A 15,040-nucleotide genomic window follows, 5' to 3' on the forward strand; every position below is an offset into this window, starting at 1 on the left:
CGCAGGCATTAAAAACTAAATGTACATGTATTTCTTATGGAAATGACTCATGGCACATTCCAGGGACTCATGAGCCCAAGAAGGTCAAAAAGAAACCAATCAACTCTTCTTTACTGGAACAATTTCATAACTCCCTAACCCCGCGACGTAATATCAGGTTTAGGATAACAAATATTTCATTTATATATGCTCATAACATGTTCTACGAAATGAAGTTAACAGATTCTTTCAACGTCCTAGATTACTCAGAAAAACGTAAAATATTCCGAAAATCACAGAAAATTACGATTCACAAAAGATTAACACAAGATTTCGTGAACTTATTCCTGAACGATGTAGTGAAAACTCATCAATAATATACAACTATGCATATGGTTTTAGAAAAAGGAATCGTTTCAGAAATATTTCAATCGATATATCCGCGAAAAAGTAAAAATGGTGAACACTACACATTTGTTTCCCGGGAAAGTCTTATTTTTTACTGTATTACTCTCAAAATATGGATGACATAGGGGTAACCTCTCTTAGATATGTTTGTAAATGGATGTGACAGTATAATACCGCCATCTTTGAACCCACAGAAACATCCTCGAAAAAATTAAATTATACATATAACTCCTTTTCAGGTACCTTTCGTTACAATTCCGCCGCTTTTCCAACCCCTACCACTCATCACCACGGAATTGATGTGGACGATTGGTGACTCCTAGCAGTGCAAATCTATTAACCTCCGGTTTCCCCCTTACACCTCAAAAAAAAAGAATTGTGCATTTTGATGTCTACTTTTTGGGTATTTTTCGTCACAATTCCACCGCTGATCCCTACCCTCACGACTCATCCCTACGGAATTCATGTGAACGACTGATGACCGCCAGCAGTACACCCATATAAACCCCAGGCATCCCCCCGAAACCCCTAAAAAATGTAAAATGTGACATAAACTCACCTTTTTGGGACATTCTGGCCGACATTACGCCGCATTGCCCGTCCCCTCACAGCTCTAGATATGGAATATTTGCTAATAGCGGGCCACCGTTAACCATGCGGGTGAAAAAAACCTGAAAACCCTCGATCACCTTCCGGAACCTCCCAGAAAAATACAACTTTTAAGGCCGCCTTTCCGGGTAGTTTTCGTCACCATTCAGCCCATATTCCTCAAACCTTCGAGTTATTAAAACCCCCGATAACCCCGTGAAATTTCCCAAAAAGATTATTTTCTGAAAGCTCGCCTATTTCGGTATTTATCGTCAGGATTCACCCACTGTTCCAGACCCCTACGACTTATCGGCACGGAATATATGAGAACGATTGGTGACCACTGGTTGATCGCAAATATAAAACCCCCGGTATTCCGTTGAAACCCCCCATAAAAATAAAATTTGCCATTAGGTCTTCTTTGAAGGGTACTTGTCGACGCCATTACGCTGCATTGCCCTACCCTTTCCAATAATAACTATAGAATCAATTTGGACTACTGTACCTAATACTATTTTATGCATATTAAGTGGAGTATACCACTGCCAAGGAGTGCCACCGATCAGTGGCTCTGCAAGGTGGTTTTGGGGGATAAGATCCCCCACCCAGGAGCTCACAGAAATTTTTAAGTTTTATCTATTTTACTTAATTGGATTAATATTGCTTATAGAATAGTGTGATAAATAAGAAAATATCCCTCAGAAGGCCGTAAAAATCACCATTTCCAAACATTTATCTTAATTTTTTTCGGCAAAGGCAGCCGGAAGGCCTCTGCACCTCCCGCTTACCCTGGCGGGCATGCAATACCTCCAAATCCCCCAGTATTAGTTGATCCTGAAACCCCCCCCCCCCCCTTTGCCTTAATTTCTAGCTGCGCCCCTACCACCAATCATGCAATTAATGAATATGGCTAATCTCGGCAAATGAAAGATTAGATCGAAAGCTGTACTATACAAGGAAAGATATGAATGCAACTATCTATTGTTTTCAATACAATCTCCTAATTTTTACTCAGGGGAGTTTTAACCACTCAATTAAAATAAAAGAGTTCTATAACACACTGAATTCAATGCAATTTGCACTCTATTGTTGTTCCGTCTGGAATAACTGTTTATTTATTTATACCACGCCTTACTTCATAGCAACAATGCAAAAGGACCAGTCTGGAAAGCGTAAGCGGTGCTGAAAGGTACCCCCCGTGCACTCACGCGTAGGAGTTAGGGAAGAGTGTTTGGGGTACAGGAATTTCGGAGAGTGAACAGATTATCAATTAAGCCACACGAAACGTATGGAGTTCTCCGTTGACGCCACCTATACGCTCAGGCTAGCGCTCGATTTTTGCCATGGAGTGGAAGTGAAAGCGACTTTGAAGTAGCGATGTAACTTTTCGTGGTGAGTTTTAATAACTTAAGTAAACTTAAGTTGGTAAATTACACACTGATTTCAATGCAATATACCCTCTTTTGTTGTTCCGACCAGAATAACAGCATTTTATTCCACGCATTACTATATAACAGAAACCCCAAACGACCAATTTAGACCACAATATTTCGCGCTGCGGTGATGAAAATGGTTTGAACTATAATTTTTATTGTTAATGTTGTAGAAAAATAACCCTCCTTGTTGTCGCACGCATGTACTTTCCTTTGCCTTCCTAGTACAATCTCCCGCGTAGCAGTGTTGAATGTTTTGTTGAAAGAAAATTTCAGTGGAAAAATTTTGTGAACAAATCTTTAGTGAGTGGTTGCGGGTTCCGTCTAACGTTGTTTTTCCTTAATGATGCCCTCTCTCGCGTAACAGTATTCAACATGTTTTGGGATTTAAATTTTAGTGGATAACGATGGTGAAAATACCTTGTGACAACCGTTAAACGCTGATTTGCGTTCGTGAAGCCATGCATCCCGTAACAGTTAAAACATATTTCAGAATAGCTATTCTTATGCATAATATTAATGAAAATAATTTACATGTCTAGTGATAGTTTTCTGTCTCGATTTTTCGCCTTCCTATTGCCATCTCTCGCCTAACGTAGAAGAACCATACATAAGAATAAAACATACAGGTCTGGTGATATCTCTGGTTAACTTTATTCCGCGTTCGTGTAGCCAAATAGTACGCTACATAATCAAATACATCTGTTGAAGTTAATCAGTCTTGGGAATGGAATTGAAGTTATTACGACCTATAAAATAATGCCTTATACAGATGCACGCAGCAGCGTTAGTATTATATCTGCATAAGATAAATTTACATAGCATCATTCAAACGCAGAATTTGTACTTTTTACAATACTTTGTGCTCCCCTCCCCGTACTTGTGACAATAAGACGAAGTAAAATAATACATTATGCATTCCTAACAATTTCTTTCCGTCAAACTTTGTTGCAGTGAAAATAATTAAACCATCTCTGAATTTTACCATTTTCCGAAGGGACGCATGCTATTAATTTCATAATCCCGACCTTGGGATGCTAAACGGGTGGTTAGAGTTTACTAGGAAAGCTAATGAATGTTTTCAGGCTCTCTGCAATTTATTTTACTCGTTTTTCATGTAAGTTATTTCGAAAAGCTTTTGAATCGTAAGCATAACGAGAGAAATTGCAGTATTTCTCCATATTGTCATGTTTAGACGTATTTTTGAGAAAAAAGAACGCCAACAATTTCCACATCACTCTACAGCTTTTATTAAATGAATAACTCTTATCAAATTCCATTTACGTATATTTATATTTGGAACCGTGGATAGAACCCGCAATGTAAATACCAGCACTTTAGCCATACTTAACGCTCCTAGAAAGTTCATTGCCTGTATATACACTAAGATTATGGTTTGGATAACTTACAATGTAACGTATCGCAGTATAATACTATCAAGACATTATTGTAATTAACAAAATATTTTATTTCACGCATTTTGTACCGCGTACTTCTATACGTCATTTCGGAGTGTGCTGGCGAAGCTGGCTACGGCGGACGCTACACTTTCCCCCTGGCCGGAAAAATCGGCCCCTGGGACTTAGCGGACAGACGTACGAGGAACGGCGTTCCGAGGAGTTTACCGGCGATGTCGGTCGTGGCTCATCCAACGGTCCGCTTCCCTCCCCTCTGTACTAGCACTTTTCGGTCAGATTACTTGTATGAAAACTCTTCAAACACCCACGAAATTAGACGGCGACGGCCATTACGAGGACTTACTGACGTAGGAGCTGGGGGCGTCAGTAACCCCCGGGTGGCTAAGCCACCCTTTACTAGAAACAGCGAAGGAGTACCGAAGAACTAGCGGCACAGCCGCTTTGGGCTTTTACCCTCCCTGGGCGGCGGAGCCGCTTCTTAACGAATAACGGCGAAACAGTTACGAGGACTAATCGGGGTACCCTCGGGGGGGCGCACTCAACCCCTGGGTGGCGAAGTTCCCAGTAAACGAGTAACTGCGAAGCCGTCCCGAGGAATGAGCGTGGCGGCCGCGGTTAGACTCCTTTATATCCGGGCGGCGTGGTGCCCCGTACGAGGAATGGCGAAGCCGTCCAGAGATCTGAGCATCGCAGCTTCGGTGGATTCCCTTTCCCCTGGGCGGCGATGCCATCCCTGAAACGAATATCGGTGTGGTCGCGGTTAGAGACTCTTCCCTCCGACCGTCCGCGGCAGGGAATGGCGAAGAGGTCCAGGGAGGCAGCCGATCAAGCTGGCCGCAAAGGGGCTTCCAGAGGTTCGAGCCCTACTGCCCCGAAGGACCTTGTGGGCAGCGATAGGAGGATGGGCGATGACGTTCCGAAGACTTTGCCGATGATGCCGGAGGTGGAGCAGCCAAGGGTCCTCTTCCTAACTCACTGGCCGGCAAAGCCGGCCCCTATCACTTTTGGGTCAGAATTTTCGAATAGAAATTCTTCGGACAAACACCAAGATGGCGAAGCCGAACCAGAGGATTCTAAGTTATAAATGGACGCCGATCGTACGACCGATTTCTTACGAAGCTTGCACTTACAAGAAATTATGCATTACAGTTAGGAAAAAGTAAACTTAGCCGCGGGGGGCCTCCCTTCCCCTCTGGTCATTGGTAACTTGGGAGCGGAGCTTCTAGGAACGGCGAAGCCGTCGCGAGGGGTTCATTGGCGACAACGTACGTGGCGGGTGCTACCCTTACCCAATGGCCGTCGAAGCCGACGCCTAGAACTATATGGACTGAGCTACGAGGAACGGCAAACCGTTCCGAGGAGTGTGCTGGAGAAGGTTGGTGCGGGGTGCGCTATCCTTCCTCACTGGACGGCAAATACGGCCCCGAGGACTTTTTGTACAGAGCTTCGAGGAACGACGAAGCCGTTCCGAAGAATATGCCGGCGAAGCAGACCGTAGTGTAACAGAGGGTTCGTTTTCCTCCCCTACCCCCCTTCCCGACCTCTGTAATTTTGGGAACGGAGCATCCAAGGGGTTTTTCTGCGAAGCCGGCGGAAAATTCGTCTGTGAATACATTTTATGGAAAAATATAATACGTTCCATTGCCCTTGGCGTAGTTTCGTGGGTTGAATAATGAAAATGATTACCATATATACTGTCAATATCTTCAACCGGATGTTGGCAACAGATTGTTTCCATCTCCCTATGTTATAGAGATAAAAGTAAAACTGCCAAAAATCACATAAATTTCTATTTATAAAAGATGCACAAAACATATCTAGTACTTTCGACCGACCGAGTCCTTACGAAGGCGGCCGCGGCGGGTGCCAACATTCTTCCTGGACGGAAAACGGGTGTTTTGGAGTTAGTGGACAGAGCTTCGACGCATTACGAGGCCGTTACGAAGATTGCGACGCCGAAGCCAACCGTGGCGTAGCCGTAGGTTCGTTTTCGTTCACCATTTGCGGTCAGATTATTCGTAAAGAAAATTCTTCGGACACCAACAAAAATAGACGGCGAAGCCGGATCCGGGGGTTCTAAGGGGGCGGAGCCCCCTAGCGAGCAAACGCGAGTCCTATCTATATTCAGCCCTTGTGGTGACTGACTCACTCATGGATACAAATTCCCGACCACTTGTAGAAGTGCTGGAGAGCTGAAATTTGGCACGCGTGCGGGGAACCGGAAATGATTCGGAGGAAAAATCCGAAAACCGGAAGTTTCCGCCACGTGTCGTCGCTAGGACGACAAAATGGCCGAAATCGCGCTTTTTCCGGGGACCGTCTTCCGGTTTTTATTTTACTGCGCGCGACTTGTGCGTGCCACACGGATCGTTAATGCATTTTTTGAAAGCTGGTAAATGTAGTAACGTAATTATGTTATCATATAAGTTTCTTTTTAAGATATTTGCTGCAAAAATGGCGTCCAAAAATTGGTTTTTCGAAAAATATTTCATAACTTCCGCTCCCCTAGTCGTAATTACAGGTGTAGGATATTGAAAATGATTATTATATATGCTCATAACATAGTCTACGAAATGTAGGTAACGTTTTTCTTTCATCGTCCTTGGTTACTGAGAATAAAATTAAAATATTCCGAAAATCACCGAAAATTACGATTTTCAAAAGATTAACACAAGGTTTTGTCAATTTTAACTCAACCGATTTCTTTCAAACTTTGTAGTTACATACAGCTATGCAATTTCTTTCAGAAAACATAAACATTTTAATAATTATTTAATGGATTTAACCGCGAAAAAATAATAATGGCGGGCACTGCTAACATTTTTCAGGGACTGGTTTGCTTTTTATTGTATTACTTTCGAAATATGGATGTCATAGGGCACAATTCTTTTAGACATGACAGTAAATGAATGTGACCATATAGTACCGTCATCTTTTAACCCCCCGAAACCCCCTAAAAAATTAAAATTAGCATATAAGTAGCCTTGTCGGGTAACTTTCGTCACAATTCCGCCGCTTTTCCAATCCTTACCACTCATCGCTACGGAATTGATGTGGACGATTGATGACCGCTGGCAGTAAAAACCTATAAACCCCCGGTAAACCCACATACACCCCCCCCCCAAAAAATAAAATTTTCAAATAAGTCTACTTTTTCGGTACTTTTCGTGACTATTCCACCGCCCCCAACGACTCATCCCCCCGAAATGGATGTTATGTGAATGGATGGTGACCGCCAGGAGTACACACATTTAAACCCCCGGTATCCCCGTGAAATCCCCCCCAAATGTAAAATGTGTCATTTAGTCTCCTATTTGGAAACTTCTCGCAAACATTACGCCGCACTACCCGTCCCCTTTGAGCTCTAGATCCGGAATATTTGGTGAGGGCGAGCCACCGTAAACCATACGGGAAAAAATACCAGAACACCCCCGATTACCTCCTGGAACATCGCCGAAAAAAAATAAAACAAATTTAAACTCGCCTTTCCGAATAGTTTTCGACACAATTTAACCGGTGCCCCTACCACTTATTAAAACCCCGATAACCCCGTGAAACCTCCCAAAAAATTTCTAATAAATAGCCTCTCCAGGGAAAAGAATCGTAAGACCACTCTTCCGGTCCCCTAGGACTTATCGGCACGGAATTTATGAGAACTATTAGTGACCACTGGTTTAACACAAGTATAAAACCCCCGGTATTCCGTAGGAACCCCCCGAAAAAAAATGAAAAACTTGCCATTAAGTCTTCTTTTATGGGTACTTGTCGCCACTATTAATCCGCATTGCACTACCTTTTACAATCATCGCTACATGATCACTGTGGACTTTTGGTGACCGCATGCATAACACATTAAAATCCCTGAATCCCCCTGGGCACCCCTCTCGGTGGGGAAGACCATTTATAAGGACTAGGCGGAGCAGCCGCGGGGGGGCTCCTCAACCCCAAGGCGGCGAAGCCGCCCCACAACGAGGAACTGGCGTAGGCGAGGGGGAGCTTCAGCAACCCCCGGGCGGCGTAGCCGCCCCGATGTTCAAGCGGCGCAACCGCTGTGGACTCCCCCCACCTCTGGGCGGCGAAGCCTCCCCTTAACCCTTTAAGGTCCATAAGAAATGTAGCCATAATATTAAAACAAAAATTGCATTTTTAGGCTAATATTGGTGCGTAGATTCCAAAAATATCAATTTCAAAGTGATATCTCTAATAGTTTATGAGATATCGTCTGGGACATATATGTCCCTATGGACGGTAAGGGTAAAATTCGTTCAAAATGAAAAAATCATGTGTGTTGATTAGGAAATGGTTTATTTTCATAATTTTGGCGAGTGAATTATGTTATCCTGTATTTTAAATAAAGTCTTATTCTAAATCTTAACATTTTATACTTATTGCAACATAAATTTCGTCCAAAAATTATTAAAAATAACAAATAAACAAAAAGAAAAACAGAATAAATGAGAATTCAGAAGCTTTTCAGGGCATCAATCAACATCCAACATATTAAAATTTCCATTATATTGTTCTTATTAATGAGATTAAGAAAATTGTTTTATACATATTTTTGTTGATAGATAAACATGTCAAAAATACAAAAAAAATAATGCATCATTTTTGCGACTGTGTCCCCCTACACACAGTGGTAACTGATAAAACAATTTCTATCTGTTGTATAACACAAATAAACATGGCATATTCCACACATATTTGCTGTTCGATTTTCAATTTTATTTTTTGCGCATTCTGCGCACCTTTTCCGGCTTGGCATTTTCACCAATTTATGTTCAGGCTGTGGTGCAGGCATACTGTTCCTACTACTAAGGACAGGGCCAGCCGGGACACCTCTCTTTCTATTAGAATAGTTTCCTATGAGGAACCTCGCAATGATTTGTCTGTATTGAAGAGGCGAAATTGCCTTTTAATCAGGATTTGCGCCCTCATTAAGTTGCATGTATAAACAATGTGCGTTATTCACTGCAATGTCCAATAGATCGAAAAATATTCTCAAGTAGAACTTAATTTTTGCTTTCCTGTCAATTTCATACGTAATTTTTTTTGATCCATTAGATCGACCCCACCCATGAACTTGTTATATGCTATTATTATCTCCGGACAAGGAATTTGTATCTTTTCTGCAATTTTTTGTTGTCTCCTGGAGACAGTGCTCGACTTATTTGAATTAATGAAATTTGACAACATTATTACTGATCTGTTGTCCATCCATTTCACGCAAGTGACACCATTTGCTGAGAGCATGTGGCTTTCTCCACGTTTTAATTCTTTATCTGGCTTGAGGTTTTTTGGCATATGTTTTCTGTCACTTCGAGCCGTGCCACATAGGTATATATTTTTTTCTAGTAATCTCAACTGAAGCAATGGTGAGTTGAAGAAATTGTCAATATATATTTCGCAGCACAAGTACTCAAGGGATTTATTCAGCAACGTTAAAACTCCCTCTCCAAGACCATACTCTGGGTCAGTTTTTTTCCTGTATACAAGTCAAATTGATACAAATAGCCAGAATTTGAATCACATCTGCACCACATCTTAAAACCCCACTTTATAGGTTTACTTTTAATATACTGCTTCATGATGTTGTGACCTTTGAAGCGTATCATATGCTCATCTATAGAATGCTGTTTAGATGGTTTCCGCGCGTTCTGGAAGCATTGATTGAAATGTTTAATCAGAGGCCGAACTTTTAAAGCTCGATCATAATTGGGGTGATTTCTGGGAAGCATATCCTCATTATTTGCTAAATGCAAAGCATTCCTAATGACTTCAAAACGCCTCCTGGACATTATATTGGCAATGTACGGCACTTGCATGTCAGGATCAGAGGACCAGTAGTCCCTAAAACTCGGAACCACATGATACCCCATCACGGAATTCATCCCCAAAAACGCGCTAATCTCTTCGGCAGTGGTATGAAAAGATACCCCCTTTTGTTTCATATAAAGTTCACTTTGTTGAACGATCAGAGCAACCAGTTCGTCAAAACCGCAAGCTTTCCTAAATACATCATAAGCACTGGGTTCTAAACTCAAGTCTACATCTAGGTTTACCGCTCCATATTCATAATCAATTTTTTTCATTTGGAAATGTGATTTACGGGGCTTCCAGGTGAATTTAATGTCTTTGCTTGGGAATATTTTTGAATGGCGTTTGCTTCGTTTTGCTTCAGGTGGGTCGTCAGGTGATGGCAAAGTTGAAATGATAGCAGGTGGGACAGAAGTCGGTATCAATTTTGATTTCACAGATGAGAATGGTTGCGGCGTAGAAGAGGGACCAGCAAGTGATAATTCTGGAATTAGGCGATCGATGATTATTTCAACGCCCACGTTATCAGAATCTTCACCAAGGAAGCCTAAATCTTCTTCGTCAATCGGAAGATTGTCTTCATCATCGCTCTCATCAGCAAGCAGAATATGCTCGATAGCATTGTCAGATACGGCGAATAAGCGATCAATTATCGGCATTCTATTCAGTTGGCTAACCACTGCAACGAAGCAGTCCACAAGCGTATTAGCACCGCAATCATTGTAAAATGTATGAACTACATTCGCAAAAGGGGATAAATACTTAAAGTATATTTACTCACCTTGTTACTCTCAGTATCAGGCCACAGCAACACGAAGAGAATCATTCAACCAGCAGATGCTGTTGCGTCGTAGGAAGGTATTCTATGCACAGAACTGCATCAAAACACAGCAGGGGGCAGACTAAAAGTCGAGAACCTTGACCGTCCCACTAGAGTGGGAGGAGAACTATTGACACAGAAGAAAAGGGGGATTCGGCACCAGCAAAGCGGTATGGTGTACCTTTTCTTCAGAGGAACCCCAAGCCCCTGTTACAATGTACTTTTTTTACCCTCCCTCTATTTCTCGCTCCTTATACCAGGCCTAATGCGTTATTTGGTCGAATGTGTCTTTCCCAAACTACGTCATAGCGCTTACAAAGTAAGAAAAAACACGAGATTCACTGTATACCTTCTAGAAGGCGAACACAGCCACAACCTCGAGGGTCTTTACCCCCGTTGGAATGGCGCAGAAGTTCTGCACCACGGAGGATAGTTGGGGTCAGCGCCGGCAAGTCAGTATAGCATACATCTATTTTTCTAAGGGGCAACGTCTAGACTTTTATTAATAGTAATACTATCTACGCCATGAAATAAAACATGGAAATATATATATATATATATATATAATACAAGGCGTTTCCCTTCTGCCAGCGAATATGATGCCGAGAGGAGTTTATAATAATACATACCAGCGACAGTCGAAATACTTGAAAACAATACTTCTTATTTGGGACACAGCAAACAAGTTTCCATATCCAGAACAGTAAAAAATCAAAAATTAAAACCCTTCTCCATATGTGGAGCATTGTGTTCAACCTCAGTTACCGTTCAGGGGGTGCTAACATCGTTAGCCATTCAGTTACTATATACTGGTTTTCATGAAGGAATACCAAGTCTCGCTCCCTTATAATCCATAGGGGCTCCCTTATGGTCCATAGGGACATATATGTCCCATTGCATAAAAACACTAATTTTGTCAAAACTAAAGCACAAATGCGAAGTTTTTGGCTATAGTTCCACAGACCAGATACATATAAAGGATAAACCGAAAGTCCTTTTCCAATTCATCTCATCATTAATTTTTTATAAAATATCAAATTTCCGTTTCGTAAACAGCATTTCAAGTGAAAGTTTATAACAATGTGAAAAGTGCAATATCTAAAGGATCTCAAAAAAATAATATAAAACTTGAAGCCAAGATCCTATTCTTCAATAATTCCAATCCATACAATAATAGACCGTATCAATTGGATTTGAGAGAATTTCAAACATTTGGGACATATATGTCCCTTGGACGTTAAGGGGTTAAACGAATGACGGTGAAACAGTTCCGAAATGCCCTCGCCCTCTGGCACACTAAACCCCCAGGCGGCGAAGCCGCCCTTCAGCGAGGAACGGCGAAGCCGTTCCGAGGAATGAGTGGGGCACCTCCCTACCCCCTGGCCGGCGAAGCCGGCCCCTAGCCGTGTTGAGATTATTCGAACTTCAAAAGTCTTCGAACGACCACAAATGTAGACGGCGAAGCCGGAACCGGGGTTTTAAGGGGCGGAGCCCCTTAACGAGCGCGCGGAGCGTGCGAGTCCATATTATTCCGACAGATGTGCCAATTGAATAAACACGGGTTCAATTTCTAATTAAATTGGCAATCGCAATGTAAATAAATCTGAAGGAATCTATGGAATGCACACTTTGATCGTTAATTACTTCTACTATATTCACGCGAGAGGTGGCAATAGGAACGCGAAAAATCCAGACAGAAATTTAAACCTTAAAATTTTTAATTCAAAACCATTTTCATAACCGTAATTCCAAATATTGTGGTCCACTTAGGTTGTTCGGCATTGTTGTCACTATCATTATCCATAAAAATTTAAATTCCAAAACATATATGTACATCACTGTTACGCAAGAGAGGGCATCAAGAAGAAAGAGCAGTGTTAGTTAGACCAAACCCGCAACCACTCACTGAAGATTTTTTCATAAACATTTTCCACATAAATTTACATTCAAAACCACATTCACCACTGCTGCTAGGGGTATTGTACCAGGAAAGCAAAGCAGTATGGGTGCGATAACCAGGTGGGCTTTTTTATCTACAACATTAACAATGAAATTTGAATTCAAAACCATTTTCATCACCGTAACGCGGATTATTGTGGTCCAAATTGGTCGTTTGGACTTTCTGTTATGTAGTAATGCGTGGAATAAATACGCAGTTATTCCGGTTGGAACAACAATATAGTGCACATTTCATTTAAATCAGTGTGTTATTTAACTACTTTATTTGAATTAAGTTATTTAAACTCCCCTCGAAAAGTTATATCGCTACTTCAAAACCGCTTTCACTTCCACTCCATGGTAAAAATCGAGCGCTTGCCTGAGAGTAGAGGTAGCGTCAACGGAGAGTTCCATACATTTCATGTGTCTTCATTGATAATCGGTTAACTCTCCGAAATTCCTGTACCCCAAACACTCGTCCCTAACTCCTACGCGTGAGTGCACGGAGGGTACCTCTCAGCACCGCTGACGCTTTCCAGATTGGCAGTTTTGCATTGTTGCTATGAAGTAAGACGTTAAATAAATAAACAGTTATTCGGGACGGGACAACAATAGAGTGCACATTGCATTGAATTCAGTGTGTTATTTAACTCTTTTATTTTAATTGAATGATTAAAACTCCCCTAAGATCTCTGAAGTATATATTAGGAGAATGTGTTGAAAACAGTACATAGTACATTCATATCTTTCCTTGTTCAGCATATCTTTCGATCTAATCTTTCATTTGCCGAGATTCGTCATATTTATTAATCGCATGATTTATGGCAAGGGGTAGCTAGGAATTAAGGCTAGGGGGGGTTTCAGGCACAGCTAATGCTGGGGGGCTTGGTGGTATTGCATACCCGCAGGGTTAGCGGGAGGTGCGTAGGCCTTCCGGCCGCCTCCGCCGGAAAAAATTGAGATAAATGGTTCGAATTGGCGATTTTTACGCCCTTCCGAGGGATCTGTGAGCTCCGGGGTGGGGGATGTTATCCCCCAAAACCACCTCGCTGCGACTCTGATCGGTGGCACTCCTTGGCAGTGGTATACTGCACTTAATATGCATAAAATAGTATTAGGTACAGTAGTCCACATTTATTCTATAGTGATTATCTATTAGGGCAATGCAGCGTAATGTCGTCGACAAGTACACATAAAAGAAGACCTAATGGCAAATTTAATTTTTATGGGGGGTTTCAACGGAATACCGGGGGTTTTATATTTGCGATCAACCAGTGGTCACCAATCGTTCTCATATATTCCGTGCCGATAAGTCGTAGGGGTCTTGAACAGTGGGGGAATTCTGACGATAAATACCGAAATAGGCGAGCTTTCAGAAAATAATCTTTTTGGGAAGTTTCACGGGGTTATCGTGGGTTCTAATAACTCGAAGGTTTGAGGAACAAGGCCTGAATGGTGACGAAAACTACCCGGAAAGGAGAACTTAATAAATTTTATTTTTCTGGAAGGTCCCGGAGGTGATCGAGTGTTTTCAGGTTTATTTTCCCGCATGGTTTACAGTGGCCCGCTATTAGCAAATATTCCATATCTAGAGCTGTGAGGGGACGGGCAATGCGACGTAATGTCGGCCAGAATGTCCCAAAAAGGAGAGTAAATATCACATTTTACATTTTTGGGGGGTTCAGGGGGATGCCTGGGGTTTATATGGGTGTACTGCTAGCGGTCATCAGTCGTTCATAATGAGCATATATAAATGAAATATTCGTTATCCTAAACCTGATATTACGTCGCGGGGAAAACGAGTTATGAAATTTTCCAGTAAAGAAGACTTGATTGGTTTCTTATTGACCTTATTGGGCTCATGAGTTCTTGGAAGTTCCAAGGAGATATATTACTACCACGAATCCCTATTATTCCGACAGATGTTCCAATTGAATACATATGAGTTCAATTTCTAATTAGATTGGCATTCGCTCTGTCAATAAAAAAGACCAAAGTACGTCTGTTTGTGGCTTAGATATTGGAAAAAGATAACAGAAATCTTATATCACAATTCACGTTCTATCATAAAAATTTCAAAATGGCACGCTCAATAACAAAGGAGAAAATGAGACCTATCGATATTATTTTATTTCGATATATCTTCATGAGGGACCATTACTCATCAACATAATTTGCATGCACGTAAAGAACGTTGCTGTATAAGCAAATCATTAAAAATTCTATCCTCGTAACTATGTAAATAAGTCTGAAAAAGACATGTATCGAATGCACACTTGGATAGCTAATACCTTCGCCTCTAATTATTTGATCCGCTTGATTTTTTTCTGACTACAAACGTCAATTTTAGTATTATATTTTAATTTTATATTCATTCCATGAATAACAAAAAAGTTATTAGCGAATAAAGCGTAACCAAGAAGATTAGTATCGATGTGACTCTCACATGAATCGATCGAGTGGGATGGTTATCATTGAAGAAGTTGTCCTTTTCTACGGTCAATAAAAAAGGAGAAAATTAGACATATCGATATTATTTCATTTCGATATATCTTCATTATGAATCATTACTCATCGAAATATTTTACATGTACGTATAGTACGTTGCTTTCCAAGCAAATATTTAAAAAAAATATCCC

This window comes from Ischnura elegans, chromosome 10, assembly GCF_921293095.1.
Source record: "Ischnura elegans chromosome 10, ioIscEleg1.1, whole genome shotgun sequence".
In the NCBI taxonomy this organism is placed as follows: domain Eukaryota; kingdom Metazoa; phylum Arthropoda; class Insecta; order Odonata; family Coenagrionidae; genus Ischnura; species Ischnura elegans.